Source organism: Tiliqua scincoides, chromosome 1 (assembly GCF_035046505.1).
Source record: "Tiliqua scincoides isolate rTilSci1 chromosome 1, rTilSci1.hap2, whole genome shotgun sequence".
Taxonomy (NCBI): Eukaryota; Metazoa; Chordata; class Lepidosauria; order Squamata; family Scincidae; genus Tiliqua; species Tiliqua scincoides.
The window spans coordinates 187281798-187296224 of NC_089821.1; positions in this window are offsets into that span (position 1 = coordinate 187281798).

Consider the following 14427-nt stretch of genomic DNA (forward strand, 5'->3'; position numbering starts at 1 on the left):
GTGAGTCAGCGACGAGGTGAAGACCTGCTGTCAATTCAAGAAAGCAATAATTATCTAATACTAATGCAGGCTATAAATACTGCCTTGAGGCAAAGAGCACCAATGCCAAAAAGTGGAAACCCATCACTGTTAAAATATAAAGAAACATGAGGTGTTTGATAGATCTGAGAGAAATTTTGTCAGCTATATTGAATCTACAATTCCAGGCTCTGAGATCTTCTGTAACTCAAGGTGGGTTGCCAAATGCTCGTCCCCCCCCTTACCTAGTGACATGATATCAAGAAGCTACTGCTGCTCCTCCTTCTCCCACACTTTCTGGATTTCAAAAGAAAGAGGGGCATGGAGTTGAAGGAAAATTGGAGGAAAAGAGATTGGTGGGGTAGTGTGTCTTCGCCAAAGCTTTCCCGTTCTCAACTTTCTCCTCCCGTGCCCACTATATTTGGAAAGAAAGAAGTCAGGAGTCTAATACTGGCTGAGGGTTCATGTCTACCAGAGAATCCACCTTGGCTGGGCCAACCTCTGAGCCCCCATGACTAGTGGCAGTGTTAGCAACCAATGAATCACCATTCACCCTCCTGAAGACCTTAACTGAGGGAAAATATCAATAGGGTAGTTTGTACAAATGTTTTTGGTACATGTTTGTACCAATGTCTTGATGTTTCCTAGTTATTCATTAGCTTCTAAAAGTAATTCAGAGATGCCTTCCTGTGAGTCTGCAAGTTATTCCAGGTTTTCAATTGCCTGAGGTAATCCCAAACTTTCCCCCCTCCTTCTAATTCTAGGTCTTAATGCTACCATGATCCTGATATGAAGAAGAATGAATATTTATGTTCTAGAAATAGTTTGCCATGGTGTTTTTTATTTACTATGGTATCAGAATGTAAACTCCAATTGTCCCAACTTGGCAAAGACCCTGCTTTCTAGTTACTCCCTCTGGAAAATCACTCTCTTTTTGTCCCCACCCTTGCTTTTTCATGATGCTGTGTTAAATTTTATTTTCCATGTTATTGTAGGTGGTCCGTAGCACTCAACTCCCAGCTGCAGGTGTCTGTAAGATAAATCTCTGTCAGTGCAATACTATGCATGGTTATTTAGAAGTAGTTGACAATGGGAACAATGGCCTAATCCTATGGACATTTCTGACAGTGGATTTCATGATCTTGCAGGTATAAGTGACCCAGTGATAGTGCAAATGTTGCATTGCCACTGCGTGCAACAGAGCCACTAGTGGAAATGGCTGGAGACTCTGTGTGTGTGCCAGAACCACCTGGATTCTCCACTGGTCCAGGTAAGGTGGTGAAAGGAATGATTCATGGGCAGTTCAGGGCAGGAAGTGGGCCAAATTGGGTGGTGGTGGTCTGAGTGTAGGAGGAGGATTATCTTGGTGACACATTGGATCCCACCCCCCTTTCCCAGGCTGGACTCACCTCTTTTCTCTCAGACTTGAGCCAGCAAATAGCTGATGTGGATCCGAAGACAGACCCAATGGCAATCAGGAGGCCTACCAGGAGGTAAATAAAAGATATTTTTACTTGCCTCTCATCTGCTGATTGCCCCCACCCTAGCACGCAACATGTGCTCTGTTGGCGCAACTGCATACTATAGACCAGGGGTGTCCAAACTTTTTGGCAGGAGGGCCACATCATCTCTCTGATACTGTGTCGGGGCTGGGAATAAAAAAAGAATTAATTTACATTTCAAATTTGAACAAATTTGCATACATTTACATAAATGAATATATTAGAGATGGAACTTATATGAATGAATGAAGGTCTTGCAATAGCTTAAGGCCTATAAAAGGCCTTACACAAAGCAAGACTGTCCTTTACTTTGCTGCTGCTGCAGCATCACAGACATGAAACAGCAAGCAGTGGAAGGAACCCTTGTCCCACAGCTCATGTGAGAGGTTAAACATTCGTCCTCACACTGAGAGCAGTTGCATCAGGCCAGCACAGGCTCCAGCAAGTCTTTGGAGGGCCAGAGGCTCATTGGAGACTAGGGGCTACCCGCTAGCCAGATTGGGAGTCCTTGAGGGCTGCAAGTGGGAACCCCTGCTATAGACTGACAGGGGATGGGTTTGGACCGTGAGTTACTAAGTGTGCACAAGATGGCAACCTGAGCATGTGAGTGCACAATCCAGGTGAATGTAGGCTTGTGAACAGCAAGGTATCATGCAGTACACACACAGCTCCTATCATATATTTTGAACTATTGGTAACATGTTTATATAGGACAATGATATTTTTTCTAGCATTTCTCTAACCAAAGGACTAATTGCCGTAGGCTTTTAAATAAGTTGAAAATAGTCTATTTCCGAGGAAGTGAACAGCCAGGCATGCTTTCAACCAGGGCTTTTTTTCTAATGGAACACGCGGGGACGGAGTTCCGGCACCTTTTTGCAGGGGCCTCTCCCCTTCGGAGGCATTCCGGGGGGGGGGAGCAAAACAGAGGCAGAGTAGACAGGCACAGGATTGGACTCTAAGGCTGCCATCCTATCCACAGTAAGCCCCATTCACTAAAGTGGACTTCTGAGTAGACATGCATAGGATTGGGCTCTTAGGCTGCAATCCTAGGCACTTTCCTGGGAGTAAGCTCCATTGAATAGAACGAGGCTTACTTCAGAGTAGACATACCTAGGATTGGGCTCTTAATCCTGGCAGAGATCTATATCTGCACCCATTTTCACATGCTAAGGGCAGGTGAACAGGGATTCTACTTGTGTACAACATTCTGTCCAGCCTTGCCAGAGATCTCCTCATCCTTCCCCCACAAGCATGCCCTCTGCCAGCCAGTGTTTGCAGCTCCCCTCCAGCAATGCAAAGCAGCTGCTCAGGGCAGCAGAGAACATACAATTGCATGCCAAGCACCTTCCCAAAGACACAGAGTATTCTGATACCTGAATTAAACCATATTTAATCACTTGTTTGCAAAAATAGCTGTTTCTATGTGCACCTAAGGACCCCTCTCATGTAAGAATTCATTTTTTGTTCTTACTCCCACAGTTGTTTAGAGTAATTTTACTACATGGAACTCATGTAAGCCATTTTTTGGAATCCATTCACTGCTTCCTCTTCTGGAAGTAGTGCCACACTACATACTACACGCTACAAGTGCACCTGTACAGTATTTTTCCCCATGTGTAGAAAAAGTAGCTAGGGGGAAGGGGATGTGGAGATGGACAGCCCAATCCTATGCATGCCTACTCAGAAGTAAGTTCATCTTTAGGGGGGAAGCACATAAAAAATATTTTATTTCTCCAATAAAAAATGGTTAATAAATAAATAAATAAATAAATAAATAAAAGATTAACAAGTTCCACAAAAAAAGCACTGCTTTCAACAATATACACAGGTGGAAGGAGTGACACTTGTAAACTGGTATTTGGTTGGCACAAGGATGTTGCAACCATATCCTTATTTTTCATCTGTGAAATGGTGAAAAGTATATAAGAGTCAGAGATAAAAGTGCTACCTAAAAGTATTTGTACCAAGCTGCATACAGTGAGGAATATAGTAAGGAATTTTCATGCATCAGAAGAATAACAGATTACAAAGAATTTTGCAGCCTATGCAGTGAGTTAAATATTAATTTATTAGATTTAGGCTGAAATCCTATGCACATTTGCCTGGAGAGAAGGTCCCATTGAACTCAGTGGGACTTACTTCTGAATGAACATGCATAAAATTGGCTGTCAGACTACTTCCTTGATTGTTTATTTAAGCTTGGAGGATTTATTTACTTATTTTTTCCACATTCACATATTACCCTTTTTCCAAGGAGCATATTATTATTGTAAAGTTCCTGAGGTTATTTTACACCAAAGGGCAAGGATGGAGCATTATAAAAAATAAATATATACATGTTGCATCCAACAGTGTGCACAAAAATGGACCATTGTCTTTCTGCAAAGCAACATAGGGAAGGGCAATTGGGAATGGAAATGCAGTGAGCTGCAGCTTAACTCTTCCAACCTTCGATTCAGTTTGCATAATTAGCAGATTATTTGCATAAACTGAAAATTAGACTGCCCGAATTTGGTGAATGGGAATATGGGCAGGGGCTGTAGTTGCAAGAGCAATCCCAGCTTTCCCCTGCACAAATCTTTAAATGGTGTTTTGTGCATAGAAAGTTCCAGGTTTCATTCTGACATTTCTGGCTATGGCTGGCTTTCAGAGTCAGTTTTCTGCAGTTGTTTGCCTTCTGAGCAGGTAAAGCTTTAAAACTGGCAGTTTGCTCTAGTAGCTGTCCTGAGAAGCAAAGCCAGAAGCATCACATTTTCTGTTCATAACAGTGGCCTCTTCCATGATGGTTGTCCTGATCTGGAACAGTAGAACACTTCCGATTGATCAGCAGAGCCTTTATTGCCTTTTCAATAGTTTTGATGAGGTTGTAGATGCTTTTTGAACTGTGACTACCTTTTCATAGCCAACCACAGAGTATGATGGTCATTGCAGTTTGAACCAGAGCCTAGATCATTTATTTTTAACCCTTTTTGTCTTGTGGCACACTGACAAGGTGCTAAAATTGTCAAGGCACACAGATTTTTGACAATTGAAAGCACACAATGCTGTTGGTGGGGGGCTCAAATCCCCCAATGACTCTACTAATAAATGACTCTCCCGCAGCACACCTGCAGACCATTCACGGCACACCAGTGTACCATGGCACACTGGTTGAAAATGGCTGCCCTAGATGGTTGGAAGTCTAATCCACCCTTACTTTTGAACTTGAATTCAGGCAAATTCTTCCCTGTGATTCACTGACATCTTCCCTGTGATCCACTCTGGGATCAACACCATCTTTGGTGTTGGGCAGGAGGTCTGGTCTAGAGGGTTGAGCCTCCATTTGCCTGAAGATAACATTCGAAGGTCACCAGTTCGAGGCCACCGGCACCGTGCGACCTTGAAGCAGCTGACAAGCTGAGCCGAGCCGTTCCATCTGCTCTGAGCGTGGGAGGATGGAGGCCAGAATGTGCGGCCAGATCAAGAAAGAAACACCTGAATGTTGTGGTTTCTTGAAAGATAGAAACCTTCTTTCAAATTGTAAAAATCCCTACGGGGATTTAAAAATTGCCTGCCTATGTAAACCACCTTGAATAAAGTCTAAGGAGAAATCTGAGGACCAAGAAAGGCGGTATAGAAATACTTGTATTATTATTATTATTATTATTATTATTATTATTATTATTATTATTATTATTATTATTATTATTATTATTATCTTTCTCAGGTAGCCTTTGAAGTAAGTCCCACAGTGTCCACTGCGACAGGTATGTGCGTAAAGGACTGCATCCTTAGCTTGGAGGTCTGGACATGCAATACACAGCAACCAAGACTTTATTGCAGAAGAAATTCACATTAAAGAAATTATATATAAGCAGCTGGCTGAGGCTGAGTGGTCTGTTGAGCATTGCCTGCACATCTCATTTAATATCCCATGCCAAAGAAGAACTTCTGGGGGGTGAGGGTGGGAAATGCTGATTGATAGGTAATAAAGCCAAACATTAGGAACTGTTGCAATTTGCACGCTGTATACTAGGTAATTACCAACTTTAGTGATATCATTAGTTAGCAGAGCTGAGAAACACCTCTTCCTGAGACCATGGAGAAGAGGCACTACTGGGCTAGACCAGCAATGGCTAAAACTTGCCACTGCTGTGCAATGGAAAAGTGGTCCCCATTAGGACTGCATCTTTCCATTCCACCTGGATGCCATGTGTAGTCCTCCATGATCAGGAGATAGGGATGCTATAGGCAGTTGCTTCTGCTGTCCAGTGTCCCAGAAGGCCGCGCAACAGGACGTACGGACAGACACGACTGCTCAGAGCATCCCTGTCCCCTGATAATGGAGAACGACACACGGCACACAGGTGGAACAATAAGGTTCACTCACTGGGTGGACGGATTTGTTGAAACCCTGGATCCAGCCCTTGGGCTGGGGTTTGAGCAGCCCTGGTCCAAACAGACAGATGCACATTGATGGATGAACTGGCAGAGGTCTTCAAAACTGTTCCACCAATAACCAATAAAATTATTGTTTTATGAAAAACCATGAGGACACTCATTGCATGTACTAGTTGAATCTTTGCACTCTCTATTTCTTCAAATAACTGCTTCAGTATAAGAAGATGAGGCATAAACAAACAAACAAACAAACAAACTCTGTAGCCATAGGGAAAAAAAAGATGACTTATGGCCCAATCCTATCCTTGACCAGCCTACACAATGCAGGGCCACTGACGTAGCTTCTGCTGCGTTCCACAGGCCAACTGGGTACCAGGCTGGTAAGGAGAGGTAAGACAGACATTTTTTTACCTATATTCTTGGCTGCTCTCTCCCCGTAAGCTATTCAAATCCATGTCAGCTGGTGTAAATCATTTGCTGGTGTAAGATCCCAAGGGGTGTGTCAGGCCCAGGAAGGGGCTCTGGATCTCACAGATGCTGCTATCCACCCTGCTCCACCCCATAGCTGCCTTTCCTGCTCCAGTGGCTGGTCTGCTGCTCCCCATCAGCTTAGTGCCTTCAGAGCAGCTAGGATATCTTGAGATCCGCTATCATACTATGAGGCTAGGATGGGGCAGTTAAAAAAATAAACTGCTGGAATTAAAATGAAAATTTTTGTTTTACATAGCTTGCTCTGAGAATTGAAACTGAGAGTGTGACACAGATTCAAACTGACTCACACAACAAAATGAATGGTTGCTCCTTTAGAATGGGTTTGCAGCTGTGGTGTTCTGCTCAGAAATATGTCAAATGGAACAAATAGGTCTTGCTTGTCATGTTTTAGCATTCATCCTGAAAACAAAACACACCTCTATGGCAATGTTCACCTTCTGCTGCTCTGCCAAAATTGTCTTCAGGTGGCAAGTAGAGAAAAGCAACACTGGACTGGAGAACAGTGGATACTTACCTGATTACATAACTTGTAGATGTATTAAGACTTCAGTTGATGTAAACTTTAAATTATTATTAGGGCCCAAGTGGATAGTCATCAGAGCATCAGGAACACACATTTTAATTCACAAACGGCCCAATTCGAATGAAGGTTTATGATGGTGGAACAGAGGTTCCACATTTTGGAGCTGTGGCTGCAAAGGGCAGTAGTGTTAGCTGCCCCCTGCCACTACCAGCTAGCCATGGGAGCACAGGTAAGCCAGCATGGGGCAGGTGATGGGAGGAATTAGATGGGAAGGGAGAAGAACTAGGGGTGTCTGGGCAGAGAGGGAATCAAAGGAGAAGTGGAATGAGGGAGGGAGGGGTGGGTCCCAATGGCACTTGTGAGCACTGGAATCCTATCCCCATTCCGTATAGCTTTCCTCTCCCTTACTCTTCTTGGCTAGTGCAGATCCAAGGAGACCTATTTGGGTGGTAAGACATGCCACCCAAAAGTTCCCTTACCATGAGGAGACACCAGCAACTGCCATCCACCCCATAGAATGCAGGGCACACACCAATGGCACTGCTGTATCGGTACATGGTGGTTTAGACTTGGGCTGAAATGTGTGCTGAAACACCACAAAGGCACGCAAACATGACTTTTCAGATTGCATGACTAGGAAATTAGAGCCTCTGTGTGTTATTGATGTTTGAAGACCTAGAGAACATTTTTAAAGCACTGAAGACTAGGTGGGAACAGCTTCACTACATTCTGCCCCAACCTAGCTCTCCACTGGAATCCGAATATAATACTCTTTTCCGTGATTGAGCTCTGAAGGTGGTCGCAAAAGGCCACTATGCATCATATCAAGAGGCTGGTTTCCTGTGATGTGGTTAAGAAATCTCCCTCCCAATCCCCAGAGTTGTTTTGCAGTTTCAAAAATTATTTACAGGGTAGTGAATTAACAGTTGGATGCAAAAATGTATCCATGGCACTTTTTTTTTTCAAAAATAAAGAAGTCGACAGTTGCCTAAAGCAAATATGGGATGACAGGCAACATTGACAACTGAGCCAGTGTTTGATTTGTTGGCATGGAAATGCCTGTCATTTCTGCTGTGAAGCTGCAGTCACACAGCAGCAGGAGAATTTGCCATGATCTCGGATTTTATATGACATCGCTTGTCACCTTGGAGTCTTAGGGTTGTATTCTGACTCTTCTGTGAACGGAAGGCAAGGTGATAAGTCCTCCTCACTGATCTTCCTGGAACCCTGAAGCCTTCTGCAGTTCACAGAGCCTTGCCCTGGAGGGTTCCTCCAACTTTCCCCAAAATTGTTTTTCATGGTGGGGAAGACACACAGAGGGCTATTTGGGCCAAGGAGGGGTAGAAAATTGAACTTCCAAGTGTTCCTTTATGCACATGCCCTTTAGGATACAACCTTTGGCTTTTGCTGGATTTGTGTGTGTTTGGGGGGGGGATGGCACAATCTCAGGTTATTGCCAGCACCGCTCCCCCACATACAACTCCCTCTCCCCATACACACATGTCTGCTACCACATGTGTAAATCTTCCCTCTTGGGACCAGTTCTGGGTTCTGTTTTGGGCCCTGAATTACAATCAAATTGGGGCAATTTTGACTTAGTGAATAGGACTGCAATCCTGAACACACTTATGAGGGATTGAGACTGCAATGCTGTATACCCTTTCCTAGGAGTCAGCCCCACTTAACACAATGGGATTTACTTGTGAGTAGACATGCATAGGCTTGTGCTGCAAGCCTCTTTGAAGACAGTAGGACTTCTAAGTAAACATCAATAGGATTGCATTGTAGAGATAACAAAGCACAGGGGATGCAGCGAACGGTTTTTGCTGTGCCATTGATTAGATAGCACAACAAGCTCAAAGGCGCTGGTGCCACTAGGGGTTATGGGCCACACTGGGTGACACACAGGGGGGTAACATCACTACTGGCCAAAAAAATTTTCAATTGTGGTATTTTTTAATAATACCATCATGTTACATATCATTCAATGTGTAATTTCATTTAGAATGCAATGAAATAAACCACATTGAAATATCTCTATTCTATCAGAAGTTATAACCAAAAAACAAGTGGGGGCAGGACAATGGTGCATCACCGCACCCACTACACAGGGCATTGCCCGGCCCACTGCATGGGAGGAGGTCCATCATGGGGGGTGATGCGCTGGCCTCCTGCACCAGGTAATGCAAACCCTAGTGACGCCACTGCTCAAAGTGCCTCTAGTTAGGCTACCAGTAACCAAGAGTGAGAATTTCCAAAAAAAAAATAAAGGTTTTATTGAAAAGGTATTTTAATCAGGGAGAAAGGCCATTTTTACTTAGCTAAAATTAGCTAGTTAGCTAGAGTTCTAGTGGTTGTGGGTGGAGGATATGTTAAATATAGTTCCATTAGGACAGGCACAGGTTAAATGAGTGGTGAGGAGAAAGAGAGAGACAAATGTCCCCTTACTCCCAGGAGACTTCTAGCATGCAAAATTCCCCCATGGGATGCGGCACAAGCTGCACTGTCACCACTACGTCAGCACAGGGGAATTCATGTTGAGTTGGGCTGTCTGCCATTATGGTACACCAGCTTTCCTATTTAAATTCAATGGCAATTCTAATCCCACACATCTTTCTAGTTCAGAGACCCATTTTTACACCAACCTTTACAACCACCCTCATAGGCACATTAGGTTAAGCTACTGTGGCTTGGACAAGGCCACACAGTGAGATTCAGGGTTATTTGGAGGTTTGAACATGGGCTTCCTGCCGCCAAAGTAAACTCTTTAAACAGCCTGGCAAAGAGCGACCATTATTGTTGACATATTGGTAATGTACTCAGCATAATAAACATCTGATTATCATTTCTGCCAGGACATTTTATGGTTAGGTCTTTCCCTTTTTTAGAGTTTAATTAAATTGCTTGCTAGCCCCTGAAAGCAAAAGTGTAGAGATTTCTTGACTTATAACAATTGGAGTGTTTCTGTGGTGGTACATACTGTTCCTAGCACTTAAAAATTCTGATTACTGATGCCAAAGGGCTAAACAAATAACAATGCGAGTGCAGGACAAATGATGATGAATCCTGGAAGCCTCCCGGACAACAAGCAATAATCTATACCTGAAAGAAAATATTGTACAGGGATCTCTTGGCTGGCTAAAAGAATTATACATTCAGAAAAAAAAACACACACACAAACATGGCTCTTATTTCAACAGCAGATTAGAAACTAAAGGTGGGTGACTTTTTTTTTTTTTAATGCAGCCCCATCTGAAGGTGATATTACCAGCCATGACACAAGATGTTTAATATATAAATTATACATTTATCGTCTATTTAAAGAACCATTTAATCTGTTTTCTCTGGTGATTTTAACAGTTCAGCTGATTAATGCCAGCAGCACTACAGAAAATGGAACGTGGAATAGCTCCAGGTATAAAATGTGGCTGCTTCATTGCCCTGTTTAGTTAAGTAATAAATTGAAAGCTCATTGGTTAGAAATACTCTTTAATTCATCATACAACTACAGATTTTTTTTTCTCCATTTCTTCTTTTTTCTCAGTCCAAGTTGAATGTGAAAATTGTGTTGCTTAATATTTGCGGAGAGTAGATTTTATTTCCAGCCCTGTTGTATTGTATGGATCTTGATTTGTTTGTTTTTTAGAAAATATTTGTGGTGCGACTGATATTGTTAATAATGTATTTATATGGGTTTCGTTGCCAGCAGAGCTGCAGAATTCAGTCTTTGTAAATTATGCCAGTGAGAAAGAACAGTGACAATGTTCTTGCACTAAATACCTGCAACATTCTGGACTGTAAGGGTTAACTGAAATGAGTATGCATTAGTGACATAAACTCTAGAATAATTTAGAGAATTCACTCCATCTTTGGATTAAACTCAACTGAAGATCTGTGGATCTGATGCAGCCTTCCAGTGAAAGGATAGAACAAATGATGGTTGATATGCACCAGGCTGCACAACAATAATCCAATTATTTCCCATAGTGTGGAAATAACATGCAATTTCCACACCTGTGTCTTCAGAGAAGTTGTTATTTGCACAGTTTGGATATGAATACATAGTAAAAAATTTTGCTCCGGCACTCTGGCTGAGATTTACATTTTATCTTTTGCTGCCGTATGACATTATACTCTTCCTGCATGGTGCCAGATGCAGTGCCCTCTTCCCAGTTGGGAATCCAAACTTATGATCAACCTCTGGTCTTTATCATAAAATTGACACTTCAGGGAATGAGTCGCATCTCCATAGTGAGAGGAAAAGACAAAGAAAAGGCTGCATTTTTACAGTCCTTGCAGGTGCCTGGTAGGGTTTAGGATCAGGTGATTGGTTAATAAAACTAAAATATATTCAGCTGGAGGTGGGTTGGTATGTTCAGAGTAGTCAATAAACATTTGGTGCCATCACCACTTCCATTTGTGACATGTGCGTAGGTCACAGCCACATAAGAAAAGTCCTGCTGGATCATGTCAAATGCCCATTTAATCCAGCATTCGGTTTCCCACAATGGCCCACCAGCATTCTCTGTGAAGCCCTCAAGCAGGAGAGAGAGGCGCTCTCCCACCGCTGTACCCCCTGATCTCGCCCTCTGATCCTGGTTTCAGCTTTCTGCAGCTTTTCCACCTCTACAATATCACGGTGTGGCAAGGCATACACAGCATTCCAAATACGGCCAAATCATTGACTTGTATAGGGGCATAATGTTAGCAGTTTATTTGCTACTCTTTCCCTACCCTGGAATCGACCTTCTTCACCACTGCTGTACATGGGGGTCACTGTTTTCATTGAACTATTTACCCCAAGGTCTCCATATTGTTTCATCACTGAAATCTCACACTCTGTCAGTGTATATTTCCCCAGTCCTAATTGGGGAAAATCCTAATTCCTATGGTGATGCAGCCACCCCAACTCAGTGTTCGCTATATGCTGAAGGGGAGGGCAGTCCCAAAGGCCTACTCAAGGTAAGGGAACATTCATGTCTTACATTGACACAAGCCTCTGCTTACCTCAATGAGTCTACTCAGACATGTGTCAAGTATTTTGCTGGTACAACTCTGAGTGGCCCTCTCAGTGGAGAGCCACCTCCAGTGGAGGTGGATTGAGACCGGGAAGGGGAATAAGAAATCAGTGGAGCTATTGCCATTGATAACTGCCTCCTTCCCATCCTCAACACACCCCCATCCCCACCCTGGTCCCTGCCCTGGTCTTTCCCCACCTGCTTGAAGGTATTGTCTCAAATAGTATTGCCTCATATAGTATTGCCCCTCCTCTTGTAAAGACACTGCCTCAAATAGTATATCTGTAGATGTGTGTGCCAAGGCAAAAGCATAATTTATTTGGAAGTGGTCTAATATCAGAACCTCCTTCATGCATAAGCTTTCTACATCTATGGACATTTTGTCTTGGGAGTACAAGTGAAGTCCCTCTGGCATTTGGTATCATCTATTTCCAGCCAACTGTTTAAATCACGTAAAGGTGATTTGGGATCTTTTAGCTGTTCATGTGTCAAAGAACTGTTGCAGCATAATGACTAGGAGCCTATCCACTAAGGCCTGGGCCTTAGTGGCAGATCTTAGAATCCGCCACCCTAAGCCCAGAGCTGACAAAGCAAGAACTGCTCTGCCATTCTGTGGGCTGCTGTCACCAATGCAAAGGCCTAGAGCAAGGGTGCCCAAACCCTGGCCTGGGGGCCACTTGCGGCCCTCGGGGGGCTCCCAATCCAGCCCTTGGGGAATCCCCTGTCTCCAATGAGCCTCTGGCCCTCCGGAGACTTGCTGGAGTCTGTGCTGGCCAACGAAACTGCTCTCAGTGTGAGGACAACTGTTTGACCTCTCGCGGGAACTGTGGGACGAGGGCTCTCTCCACTATCTTTGTAGTTTCATGTCTGTGATGCAGCAGCAAAGGAAAGGCCGGCCTTGCTTTGTGCAAGGCCTTTTATAGGCCTTGAGCTATTGCAAGACTTTCATTTGTTCATATAAGTTCCATCTCTAATATATTCATTTACGTAAATTTATTCAAATTTTAAATGTAAATTAATTCCCCCCTCGGCCCCCAACACAGTGTCAGAGAGATGATGTGGCCCTCCTGCCAAAATGTTTGGACACCCCTGGCCTAGAAGTTGCACACAAGTGACAGTTGCCTGAAGAACCTATGAAGATCCCCTCCATCACCGGAAAGCCAGTGGCTGGAGAGGTTTGAGGGAGAATTGTGGGTGGGGTGGAGCAGGGAGCAGGCTGGGCTAGGGAAGGGAGGGGAAAAGAGGGGGCAGGAGGGCTGGAACTTGGCAGCACAAGCACATGCAGGATCCTGTTTCTCCTTCCTGGCCTGGACCCACTCCCTGACTTTCCTCAGACTTATGCCACCTAAAGAGCCAAAGAGTCCAAGGAGTTTCCATCGTGGAGACGAGATGGTCCAACCTCTTCTGTTGGTGTCACTGCATGCTTTGGGCTGGCCAAGAATAGGATTTGCCCATAAGGCTGCAAGTCTATATACACTTACCTATGAGTAAGCTCCATTGAACACAATGAGACTTACTATTGGGTAATCAGGTGCTATCATGGGTATATCATGAGACTGAACTGCAAATAAAGGCTTAACTTGTGCACATTTCACTCTCTTCTCTGCCAAGAGTTCATGGTAGTCCTAGGCAAGCCACACCCACTTAGTGTCAGCTAAAGATGATCCAATATGAAAAAAATAAGCCAGTACTTATCTTAGTAGGTTGCTCTAAGGATAACAATGATAATATTACGTGAAGTGGTTTCAGCACTCCAAAACACTAACACAAATAGTAAGTGGCACTACACAAATGTGTAACAAAAATCGACCAACAGTGTCTTCCAAATAAATTTTTTTTAATGAAATGCATTCTAGACTTTGCTTATTTTTAATAAAGTATTCATTTAAATAATTCTTTTTTATTATTACTATTATTTTTACTCTTGGTAATTTGTAAAGATTTCTGTATTTATTGCCAGGCTAAGAAAATGTCAGCCATGGCCAAACCGGAACACAATTTGGACTGCAGCACAATGGTCTAATTAAAATCTAATCACCATCATGCGAGCAAACACCTAGTGAGAGTTTCCAACATCAACTCCTTAAGGCTCCTTCGATATGCAGAGGCACCGTAAGTTGAGTCTGAAGGCTTGTTAACATGCTGAACACATTTTAGCGGCAATACTGCTGTTTCTTTCAGACTTAGACACAGGGGTGATCTTATTCTCAGCTCAGTGATTAAACCTGTGCAACCTTTTTTTCTTCTCTCATGAACTGAAAAAAAAAGCCGCAGTTTTTTTTGTTTTTTGTTTAAAGTACATTCAGGACTTTTCCAAAGATGTTCTAATTATCAGCTGAAGCCATGGCTGCTTTTAAACAGTTCCCCCCCCCTCCTTTTCAAGGAGCGGGTGTCTGTTGCTTCATCAGCCCACAGGCCATATAGTCTTATCTCATTTGCAAGGACACTGACTGAAGGAGAGAGTTAAAGGAAGATCCAGTGGTGTGCACTA